The following is a 12,828-nucleotide window of genomic DNA, read 5'->3' as shown; positions in this document are numbered from 1 at the left end:
AAGCTACAATCCATGCTTAGTGGCGTTACTCCAAAATGTGTTAATCAATTGTAACAATGTACCACACTAATGAAGGATGTTGTTAATGTGGGAAAATGTGGGAAGGGTAGGGAGTGGGGCATATGGGAATCCCCTATATTTTTATGTAACATTTATATAATCTAAGTATCTTTAAAATATATATATATTAAAAAAAATACCCCATCACAGCCTCAGTTATTTTCAGAGCTGGACCATAACTTTGAGAGCAATACAGCTTTCCATGAGCTTCCTAGATAAAGCAAGTTCCACATTCCTTCCTAATACATATGGGACTGGAAGACACTCATATATAGAGAAAAAAGGTAGAAGGGCTTCTGGATTATTTCCTTAGCATAACAAGAATAGAGATCCTTTAAAACTTTTGAGTATTACAAGGTAATAGAGGCCCAATGTTTGCACAGCAGTGGGAAATGAGTAGAGGACAAATAGCCCCATTTGTTTATTACAACTAAAAATAAAACCTAAGACTGAAGCAGACCCCCCAGCAGGAGCAACAGGCTTTTCCTTCCTAATCTGTTTCAGGTCCCAGGGGGTTATTAGGAATAATCATTTAGACTGCTTTGTCACTGTTTTCTTCCCAACGTTTACTTTTGTACTTTTTAATAATTTTGTTGAGTTGTAATTTGATACAATGTATTTGTTTATATATTTATTATATATTTAAAGTATGTATTTAAAGTTTTGACATATGAATGCTCCATCATCACAATCAAGATAAGCATCCCCAAAGGCTTCCTTGTGCCCCCTTATTTGATTAAAGAAGTTGTAGGTTTACAGAACAATAGTGCATAAAATACAGATTTCAATATACCACCCTAAATTAACACCTTGTACCTTGTGCCCCTTTGGTTCCCTCCCTCCTCCTCTTCTTCACACGTCCCCATTGCTCCAGGTAACCACTGACCCACTTTTTGTCCCAATAGATTAGTATGCATTTTCTAGAATTCTTGATAAATAGAATCATACAGAATATCATTCTTTAACTCAGTATAATTATTAAGGGGAATTATTAAGGGGCTGAGAGATGTTGTGTGTATCACAGTTCATTCCTTTTTATTGCTGAGTAGTATTCCATTATATGGGTAAACCATGATTTGTCTATCCATTCACCTATAAATGCACATGTGGGTTGCTTACCAGTTTTTTAGCCATTATAAATAAAGTTGCTATGAATATTTGCACACAAGTCTTTGTCTGGACATATGCCAGTTAAATGACTAAATCACGTTATAAGTATACAGTTAACTTTTTAAGAAACTGTGAAGCTGTTTTCCAAAGTGGTTTTTCTATCTTAACATACTTCTCAGCAATTCCGATTCTTCTACATCCTTGCCAGCTCTTGGTTTGGTTATTCTTTTTAATTATAGCCACTCCAACAGGTATGCTAATCTTATCTTACTGTGGTGTTCAATCTTTTGCCCATTTATTTGTTTCCTTATTATGAGATTTTGAGAGTTCTCTATTCTGGACACAAGTGCTTTATCAAATATATGATTTGCAGATACTTTCTCCTAATATGACTTGTTTTCTCCTACTCGTAACAGAGTTCTTTTTGAAGAGAAGTTTGTAATTTAAAATTCCTATTTATCCATCTCTTCTTTTATGGATCATGTTTTTATGTTCTCCTTTGGGGACTTCAGTTACACACACATTGGGATACTTAAAGTTGTCCCATGGCCTACTGATGTTATTTAGTTATTTTTCTCTTTGTGTTTCATTTTGTATAGTTTTTACTACTGTGTAATCATGTTCACTAATTTTTTCTTTTAGAATGTCTAATTTGCCATGAATCCCATCTAGTACATTTCTCATCCCAAACATGGTAGTTTCAATCTGTAAAAATGTATATCCTCTAACTCTAGTTAACATGTCCAGTCTTTTTCTAGCTTTTTGAACATATGGCATACAGTTATAAGTGCTTTAATGTTCTGTTTTGCTAATTTCAAAATCTTTGTCAGTCCTGGGTTTTTTGTTTTTTGTGGTTTTTTTTCCCCCCATCTCATGTTTTATTTTTAAAATGTTCAAATAAATCACCCTGGACATCAATGCCAGGGTATACATACAGTGATTCCAAGACAGCCAGTACCAAGATGGCCAGATGGGTCGGGGAACTTGACAAGCTTGTTAACATATTTCACAGAAAAATGCGTGGTCACTCCTTCCCACCCCTTGCCAGGCCCAGCCTGACAGACACACTGTCCTTTAGAGGATGAATGGGAGTGTGGACACACAAGCCCACTGCTCTATTCACACATAGGCTAGAGGGTTCTGGCCCATTTGTCCCTACACCAGAGGGGTGGAGGTATAGATTAGGGAGGAGACTGAGAGGAGGGGGGAGTTTGGGCTGTGGGAAATGAGGTATCTTCTGCCCAGCATCCAGCTGCCTCCAACAGATGCCCCCCCTGCCCCCCGCCAATTGCTGCCCAATGCCCCCTGCTCCACTTGGCAGAGGGCCTCAGCTCCTGACTTTTGATCTTGGCTGAGGTTACCGAGAACAGCCGAAGAGGGTGGGGGTGGGGAGTGAACATGGGGCACCCCAGTCCTCAGGACCCTGCTCTGTAGCCTTCTCTTCTCTCCTTGGTTCTGAAGCCAACTGGACTCTGGTATATGAAAAACAGTCACTTATTAAAAATAACAACACAGAACACTCAGGGTGGGGACAGCCCTAGTGCAACATCACAGAGGACCCAGGAACTTAGGCAGCAGGGAGTTCTGCCAGCCCCTCACCAGAGTCCATGTGCAATTCCATGTTATCTTCCTTAAGAAACAAACACCACCCAAAAAAGAGTAGCAAGGGGTGAGGTCTGATTCACAGATCTGACCACTTTCATTTGTGAGCCAAGAGCCCTGTGGCCTGGTAGGGGCTGCTGGCCGTGAGAGGTCCTTGTTTGGGGCACAGGAAACGGGGCATCAGGCTGGGAGTGCAGGATGGGGAGGGCCAGATCCTGAGGCCAGGGGATGGGTGATAGAAGGTGGGGGTAGATTTATCCAGAGTTGAGCCTCTTGAGCGGCCCATGCTGTGACCCACACTTCATCCCACCATTTCCTGGCAGGGAAGGAAGTCTTGAATCTGCCATTGCTAAGCCAAATGGTATCTGAGATGGGGTGCTGGGTGCTGGGGTGTGGTGACTCTGCAAGCTATGGGCTGGGCCGGGTCTGAGTGAATCCACAAGGAGAGGCCCATACTCTGGGTCCCCACTCTGGGCTTGCTCCGAGTCCCAAGTATCACGAGTGTTTCAACACCTGTCCGTTTTGCCTGACTCCCTTCTCCTAGGCAGCCCCTTCTCTACAGAAGTTTGCAATAGTGGACCATCAGGCAGAAGAGGTGGGGTGGGGGAGGCTAAATGTGTGCCCCAGCCCTGACCCCCACCACTCCTGTGGTACTGAAATGCCCCAGTTCCCCCATTATAGTGGTAGCTCCCCAAACACTTCAGAGCTTGCAAAGGCAGGAACCAGGTCTCACGTTTCCCTCCTGTCCTCTCAGAAATGCCTAGTTCTGTTCTAGGGACACAGAAGGAGCTCATTAAATATTCATAGTCTATGACCAAGGTCTCCAGCTGCGATGTGCTCAGCTGACTCTCACAAGACCTGTGCAGGCTTCCTCAGGACCAGTCCTGCTGGCCCCCAGATGCCTCAGAAACATCAAACCCACCAGTTATGCTCAGGACAGATGCCTCCCACTGCCTGAGCACCAGTCCAGCAGGAGAGCAGGGGCCTTGTCCTGGGCCTGCCGTGTTTGAACGGTCACATCTAGCTGGAGTGGATGGAAGGTAAGGAAGGGCCCTGGCCCCTCACTCCCAGTTCCAGAGCTGTCCCCCACCAGGGACCAGAAGTCCCAGGCATCACAGGACACCCCAGGATGAGGAGAGAAAGAAGCCCTAGAAGGTGGGCAGGAGGTGGACCCATCTCATGGTGCCTTTGGGCTCTTGGCCTTATTGTACTGGTTCATAAGCTGTTCATAAGGAAGAGCTCAGACTCAGTGCTGGTGAAGGCAGACTCCTCTGAGGAGGGGAACTAGCCCAGGTTCAGGGGTACCTCATACTCAGCCCCCCCCCCCCCCGGGACTCTCCTCCCCAGCCAGGCTGTCTTCCAGGAAGACTCAGAGGTCTCCTTGACCCAGAGGCCAGCCTCCTTGTTCACAAAGGCAATGTGGGCCTTGTGGAAGACGAGCAGGTGGCAGCCCTGCACTCCCCATGGCTGCCCTCCTCACTGATGTGGTCCAGCTGGTTGATGAACACCTTGAAGTGAGAACCATCCATGGGGACCTGTGCCCCAGCGTCCTCACTGGGGGGTCTCAACACGTGACCTTTGATCCTCAGTATCTGTGACACCTCTTCCAGGATGGACACCCAGTTCTTGAAATAGACGGCCAGGGAGGCTGGGAGGGCCAGCAGCCCACCCCCTTGAGGCCCCAGCCCCAGTCCAGGTCCAGGTCCAGGTCCTGGGACCATCTCCCCACCCCCACTCGTCTTCACGGCCTTCATTCCAATGTGCTTGATGAGGTTGTTGTAGGTCTCCTGCTTTTTGTACAGAAAGCTGAAAATGTTGATGTCCTTGGAGGCTGCACTCCCTGCCAGCTGCAGGGCCTTTTTGGAGTGTGGGGAGCTCTCAAAGGACTCCTTCCACCACCTCAGCTTCTTAATGGCTTTGTGGACCTCCACAAACACGCTCACCTTCCAGGTGACAAAGAGGGACAGCCAGGCCAGCCCCAAATAGATCCAGAATTCAATAAGGTGTGGAAAGGGCGTGGTAGAATCAGTGGGGTTCACAGCAGCCACAGAGTCACTGAAACCAGTAGTGGAGGTGGTGATAAAGCAGTAGGAGGGGCTCACAATGTAGTCCCACTCCTCGGTCACCATGAAGACGAAGGGTGGATCACCAGGTGGACCAGGACGCCCCGCATGATGTAGATGGCTGTGCACGTGATCTGTGCCTTCCTCAGGCTCAGGCCTCTCTTGGTGAGGAGCTGACTCAGCCTTTTGGCATGTCCCCCGGAGAACTTGCCCAAGACACTGATCCATGTCTGGCTGAGTAGCGCCCGAAGAGACCACAGAAGATGCAGAAGAGACGCCCGGCAGGGGTTTCTTGGGAGCCAAGTTGCCATAGCTAACGGTGGTGATTGACGGTGGCTGGAAAACGACTGGGCCAGTTCCAGTTGTGGAAGGTCTGGTTCCCTGTGATGGCCACACCCTGTCCTGTGCCATCGGATAATACCTGCAGGATCCAGTCCAGGCGCTCCGGGCCCAGGCAAGCGTAGTCCTTAGCAGCTGCAGGCTATGTGTGTAGTAGTTTTTCTCGGCCTCCTTCCAGTGCGACTCCTCGAGTACCTGGAAGATCTCCACCTGATGCCGAGGTGGGCCGAGGGCGCCGGTGCGCCGTGGCTCTCAAGCGGCCGGCGGCAGGAAGCCTCCCCTAGCCCTCGGGGCTGCCTGTCCGCCAGTCCACACAGCCTCAGGAAACACGTTTGAATTTGGAGCTCCGCATGCGCAGTGCCCCATGGCCCCCGCGCCGCTCCCCATACAAACTTGCTCAGCCACATTGGCCCACGGAACGCGGGAAACTGCGCGGGGCTGCTCCCGTGGGCCGAGACTGGACCGACAGGAAGTGGGCCGAGGGGTGCCCTGATCAGCGGGGTCGGGAAGGGGCGGGAAAACTCAGGGTCCAACTCTGAGACAAGTTAACAGCCCTTCCAGGAGCCACAAGCAGTCTGCGGCCTCCAGGCTGAACCCCAGCGTGGGAGGGAGGGACGGCCCCCCGCGGCCCGCTGTCTGCGCCCCCCCCCCCCCCCGTTGTGTGTTTTTTTTTGTTTTTCTCTTCATTATGGATGGTGTTTTCTTGCTTTGTTACGTTCTTGGTAATTTTTGATTGAGTTACAGACATGGCTCATTTTACGTCATTGGGTGTGGAATATTTTTGTATCCCTGTGAATATTCTTAAGCTTGATCCTCTGGTGTCTTGCTTTTAAGATTTGTTAGGCGGGCCCCAACAGGTTTTAACAGGGTGAGTTATTCTCCGCTACTAAAGCAAGACTCCACTGAACCACTCTGTGCAGTTTATTTTGACTTTCTGGCCTGGCTAGTGGGAACAAGCTCTGTGTAATGCTTGTCTGAGCCCCCCAATATTGTTTGCTCCAATCATTTGAGGTAGTTCTTTCCCTGGCCTTGGGTAGTTTCCTCATCTGCAGGTACTGATCAAAACTCTGATTAATTCCTTAGGGGGCTCTTCTGTCGATCTTAGGAATTCTCTCTCTATGCAGCTCTCTCCTCCCTAGTAGCCTACCCTGAAAACGCTGCCTTCTCGGGCTCTAAGCTCCCTCTCTCAATTTAGCGAGTCCTCCAAACTCTGCCTGGTTTCTCTGTCTCCACAGCCTGGAAACTCTCAAGGAGGTATGCTGCGTCCACCACAGGGCTCAACTTGCTTGTTTCTTGTCTCTCAGGCATCTCTGTCCTTTGTTGCCTGACGTCCAATGCCTTGAAAACCATTATTTCATATGTTTTGTCTGTTTTGTTTTTTTTCCAGTTGTTTCAAGAGGGAGGGTCAGTCTCCATCTTGGATGAAAGCAGAAGTTCCCTTCACAGTGTTTTTAGGAAGCAGCAGTACCTCTCTTTACTTGATAGACCTTTCCAGTATTTCTCTTTCAGTGATTCTCAGACCTGTCTGGGCATCTTGGGTAAGGTCTCAAAAACTACAGCAGCGGGACTATCCATGAGATTCTGATTTGGTAAGCAAAGATTAGGCCCACACATCTGTATTTTAAAAAGCTACACAGTACTTATGGACGTGTTTCTGATCCATTTCTCTTGAATTAATGAGTGAAAGAATAAATTCCTAGATGGCTGAATAAATTGATACAAATTCTGCTTTCTGTACTCATACATAGATGAGATTAATTTACAATAACTATTGTATGAGTCAGTCAAAGGGGTGCTGATGCAAAATACCAGAAATTGGTTGGTTTTCATAAAAGGTATTTATTTGGGGTAGGAGCTTAGATATACCAGGCCATAAAGCATAAGTTCCTTCCCTCACCAAAGTCTGTTTGGAGCAAGATGGCTGCTGATGTCTGCGAGGGTTCAGGCTTCCTGGGTTCCTACGTTCCTGGGGCTTGCTTGACTCTGGTTTCAAGGTTCCTTCCTTCCTGGGGCTTGCTTCTCTTTCCTCTGCATGCTGACTTCCTGGGTCTTCAGCATCAAACTCTAACATCAGAAATCTCCAACCCTGTTCTTTGCGATGCCTTTTATCTGTGAGACCCCACCCACCAAGGGGTGGGGATGCAATGCCCTAATCATAACTCAATCATGCCCAGGTACAGATCAGATTACAAGCATAATGCAATATTTCTTTTTGGAATTCATCAGTTATATCAAACTGCTACAACTATATTAATTATTGATATAAATATGATTAGTGTCATTATCCTTTATATTTGTTTTTTAAAATATATTAACTTTTAGTACAATAATCCATTTATACTCTTAAACAACTTAGCAAATCCTTTTCAAAATAGTGTAAATGCAAATTTCAGTCCAACACCAGCAACATACTCATGTATTTGGATTTAGGAATGTAAAAAACAATAAAGCTTCTTTGAGTTTAAGAATGCTTTTATCAAGAAAAAAAAATCATCAGTTAAAGAAAAATTTAACACCTATGGTCAGTTGTAAACAGTTATTCTTTCTGATATGTTTTATTTCCTCAGCATTTCTTTTTGATGTGTGACAAATAATACATAAGTGACAAATATAAATATGTGAAAGATGTGCAGTTTATATTGACCATTTGATATATCACTGCAAATAAATTCTGAGCAGAGAAACATTTCTTGGCTACCAATAGATTTCCCTTTTTTGCACAACTTGGAGTAGTCCATAAACTAATAATTAATTCAGTGTTGTAGAAAATTCTTTTATTATCAAATTTGTTTCACTAAGAAGCCATTCTGTCTTCTGACAGGTCATCTGAGTCTGTCAAAATGAGAGAATAGGTTTAAGTTTCATAGCTGTGTGTCATAAAAGAGATGTAAATTAAGTCAATACTATAAATAAAGACCAAAGGATTTTAAATTAACAAGTGCTTATTTTCCACAATAAAGATACCTAAAGAGAACTCTGATTTAAAAAATACGATGACTATTCCTTTCAGCTAGTGAAATAAGGAACTTCTAATGTCTGTAGTATGTCTTTCTCACATTTACACAGGTACACACATCAGTGACAGGATATCATGGGCTGAGACACAGAATGATTGAATGTGGCTCAAGACAAAGCAGGCTACTCATACAACTGGAATACCCATGTTTCAATGGAAGAGCCTTTCCATTGACCTTTAAGTGTGTTCTTGTCCCGCTTTCACTCCTGAGCTTTCACTTCCAAGACCCAGTATACTGAATGGATGAGATAGATAGATAGGTAGGTAGGTAGGTAGGTAGATGGTAGATAGAGAGATGAAAGATAAATAAATAGATGTTGCTTAAGCTCTAAGGAATGTCTCTCACTTTAGCATCATTCTCCTTTTTTTTTTTCTTTTGGAGTTAGGCCAGTAATTTATTTAGGTAGGGAGGGAAGAGAAATGGGAGAAAATAACAGAGCACGTGTCCCAGGTAGAAAGGAGGGGGCTGAAAAGTAAATAAGAGGGCTGATTTACAGGCTACAATTTCCCGTTATAAGTTATAAATGCCCAGGTTTTACTTATATGGTGATCCAAGTGGGGGAGAAGGCAGCTGGAGTCCGGATCCAGAGGCAAGAGAGTATGAGAGCCATTCTCTTCTTGAGCGACACATTTCCAGTTGGATTACTGGATAACACCTCTATAAATATGTATTTTTACAATAATGTTTCCTCTTTTTTATTTGATTCCTTCCCTACTCTCTTCAATTGATGAACACCTTCTCATCCTTAAAGAATTAGCCTCTCCTCTTTGAAGCTTTCTCAGGCATATTACAGTCCATTGCTGTTATTATTGGTGTTTCTGTCTGCATTCTGCCTAGTCCAGAAACATTCACCCCTAGTCTATGTGCTTCTCACTGACGAAGGCTTCTTACTCTTCATCTCTTGATGTGCAGCACCTAGCATACTTGTGTGCATACACCACATGCATATACGCACACATGCTATTCAATAAATTGTCCTAGAATATATATTCCTGCACACACATATGTGTGTGTGATCCTAAATTTTCTTCTAACAATTTTAAGGTTATATGTTCCATTTTTAAGTCTTTGCTCCATCTGGAGCTAATGCTTATATAGGGTGCAAGGTTAAAGATTTATTTTTCCCACATTAGTATAAGTAATTGTCCTATCACCACTTATTGAATAGTATATTCGATAAATATACTGTTATATATATAATATACAGTTCCAAATTTGCAATTCCAACTCTATCCTATATCAAATTTGCATATGTTTCATGTCTCCTTATTTTATTCCATTAATCTATTTGTCTCTAACTGTGGTAACATCAAAACAGTGCAATTATTACAGTTTTAAAACAAGTCTTGATATTTTAACCAAGGATGCCTCGATATGAAGTCCCATGACAAATATATTTTTACTGGGAGTTCATTAAATCTGTAAGTTAATTTGGGAGTAATAGATCTCCTTATGTTATTGAGTCTCCCTATTTATGAACATGGTATATTTATCCATTCATCTTCTTTAATGTCTTTCAAATAAGATATACTTCTTCCATAAAGATCTTACACATAGTATAATATTTACTCCTATGCCTCTTATTTTTTATTGCTATTATAAGTAATATATTGTTTAACAGCTTTATTGAAGTTTAGTTGACGTACAAAACACTGCACAGATATAAAATAAGTAATGTTGACATCTATGCACCCGTGAAACCAACAGCACAATCAAGATAATGAATATATCCGTTAGCACCAGATGTCTCTCCATGTCCCCCCTGTAATCCTTCTGTATTAGTTTCCTATTGCCACTATAACAAATTACCAAAATTTTCTGGCTTAAAACTACACATTTCTGCTAGTCAGAAGTGCAAAAATCAGTTTCAATGGGCTAAGGTCAAGGTGTTAGCAGGGCTGGTTCCTTCTGGAGGCTTCAGGGGAGAAATGATTTCCTTGCTTTTTTCAGTTTCTTGAGACTGCCTGCATTCTTTGGCTCATGACCACTTGCTTGTATCTCTCTAACCCCTTGCTTCTGTAATAATGTCTTCTACTACTAATTCTGATCCTCCTTTCTCCCTCTAATAAGGACACTTGTGGCTACATTGGACTGACCTGGATAATCCAGGGTACTCTACCCACCTAACGATCCTTAATTGAATCACATCTCCAATGTCCTTTTTACCATGTGTCTAGTTTGCCAGGTAGCTATGACAAAAAACACACAATGGATTGACTTAAACAATGGGAATTTATTGACTCACAGTTTTTAGACCAGGGGTCCCAAATCAAGGCAAGTTGATACTTTTCCACCAAGGTCTGTTAAATTCTGGTGCTGGCTTGCTGGCAATCCTTTGCTACCTCCTCTGCCATGTCCATGTCCTCTCCTTTCTCTTCCAGGTTTGTTCAGTTCCAGCTTCTTTTGACTTCTGGCTCCTCTCTGTGACTTTCTCCAGCTATGTCTAATTTATTCTGCTTATAAAAGATTTCAGTAATCAGGATTAAGATTCATCCTCATTCAGTTGGGCCACACCTTAACTGAAATTATCATCTTCAAAAGGCTCTATTTATAATGGGTTCATACCCATAGGGATGAGAATTAAGATTAAGAACACATCTAAATTGGGCTACATAATTCAATCTACCATACCATGTAAGGTATCATATTTGTAAGTTCTGAAAATTAGGACAAGGGCATCTTCGGGAGACCATTATTTAGCCAACCACACTCTCTCCCATCCCTCTTGCCATCTCTGCTCTCTGGACAACTCTAGGTTATTTTGTATTTCCTAGAAATTTAAATAAATGGAATTATACAATATGTACTCTTTTTTGGGGGGTGTCAGTTTTTCAGATGTTCAAATAGGTGCTACACATTCCTTAAACAACAGGAATTTATTGGCCCACAGTTTTGAGGCTGGAAGTCCATAACTAAGGTGTCAGCAAGGAGTGCTTTCTCCCCAAAGACAGAGGTGTTCTAGGGCTGGCTTTCACAGTCCTTGGGGTTCCTTGACTTTCCCATCAAATGGCAATGTCCTCTCCTTTCTCTTCTAAATGCCATTGACTTGATTCTAGCTCTTGTAGCTTTCTCTCCTCTGTTTGAATTTCATTCTACTTATAAAGAAGATCCAGATTAAAGCCCAACATGATTCAGTTGACCACATCTTAAGTAAAAATTACATCTTCAAAAGGTTCTATTTACCATGGGTTCACACCCACAGGAATGAATAAAGATTAAGAACTTTTTTTTCCCCTCCCTGGGTTACATAATTCAATCTACCACAGGGCAGGTGGTCTGGTTTCTCTCACTTAGCTTAATTATCTTGAGATTCATATATGTTATTGCATGTATCAATAGTTTATTTCCTTTTATTGCAGAATGGTATTGTATTATATGGCTATACTACCATTTGTTAATCCATTTTCCTGTTGATGGATATTTGGGTCATTTCTGAGTTTGGCTATTCTAGATAAAGCTACTATAAACATTTGTGTATTTATATGGACCTATGCTTTCATTTCTCTTGGGGATGGAGCATATGGCAGGCATATGTTTAAATTTTTAAAAACTGTCAAACTTTTCCAGAGTGATTGTACCATTTTACCTTCCCACCACAGAGTATGAGAGTTCAAATTCCTCCACAACCCTTCCTAACACTTGATTTGGCCAATCTTTTTAATTTTAGTCATTCTAATAGTTGTGTAATGTCTCATTGTGGCTTCAATCTGCATTTCCCTATTGACTAAAAATATGCATCATTTCGTGTGTTTATTTGCTATCTATATATTTTCTTTGGTGAAGTGTCCATTCAAATCTTTTAACCATTTTTTTAAAATTGGTTTGTTCTCATTGAAATTTGAGCATTCTTTCTATATTGTGCATACAATCTCTTTATATGACTTCAAATATTTTCTAAGAATCTATGCCTTGTCTTTTCATTTGAAGCTGTGTCATTTGAAGATTAGAAGTTTTAATCTTGAAAAAGTCCTATTTATCAATTTGCTTTTTAATGGATTGTTCCTTTAGTGTTGTGTCTAAGAAATCTTTGCCTAACCCAAGATCGCAAAGATTTTCTCCCATATTTTCTTGTAGAAATCTTATAGTTTATGATCCATTTGGGGTTGATTTTTGTAAATCATACTAGATGTGACTCAAAATTACTTTTGAAAAAAATAACCTGGCTATCCATTTCTGGTGTATAGAAATACAATAGATTGTTGTGTATTGGTATTATATTCTGCAACTTTGCTAAACTCACTTATTAGTTCTAACAGTTTTTATATTAGAATCTATTCTCTTCCCAACATAGGTAATCATGTTGTCTTGATTAAAGGCCGTTGTACTTCTTCCTTTTATAACTTGGGTGCTTTTTAATTTTGTTTCTTACCTCATTATGTTGTCTAGAACTTCCAGTGGTGAGAATAGATATCTTTGCCATGTTCTGATATTAAGAAGAAAGCATTCAATAATTTACCATAAAGTGAGATGTTAGGTGTAGGTTTTTCATAGATGCCCTTTTTCAGGTTGAGGGAGCTCCTTTCTACTTCCAAATTGCTGAGAGTTTTTATCAGAAATGGATGTTAATTAAACCAAATATTTTTAGTTGGAGTTTTCTCTTTATTCATGGTAGAGAGTAATAAAATACACATTTGTAC

General features: G+C 42.2%; 1 pseudogene; it reads right to left on the bottom strand.

Moving 5' to 3' along the window:
* Positions 1 to 3,949: 3,949 nt before the first annotated feature.
* LOC101415763 (potassium channel subfamily K member 5 pseudogene) overlaps positions 3,950 to 12,828 on the bottom strand; it is a 65,700-nt pseudogene continuing 56,821 nt past the window's right edge.

The sequence above is a fragment of the Dasypus novemcinctus genome, chromosome 9, assembly GCF_030445035.2.
Source record: "Dasypus novemcinctus isolate mDasNov1 chromosome 9, mDasNov1.1.hap2, whole genome shotgun sequence".
NCBI classification, from domain to species: Eukaryota; Metazoa; Chordata; class Mammalia; order Cingulata; family Dasypodidae; genus Dasypus; species Dasypus novemcinctus.
The sequence above is the reverse complement of the archived record's forward strand: the minus strand, read 5'-3'. Positions and strand labels throughout refer to the sequence as shown.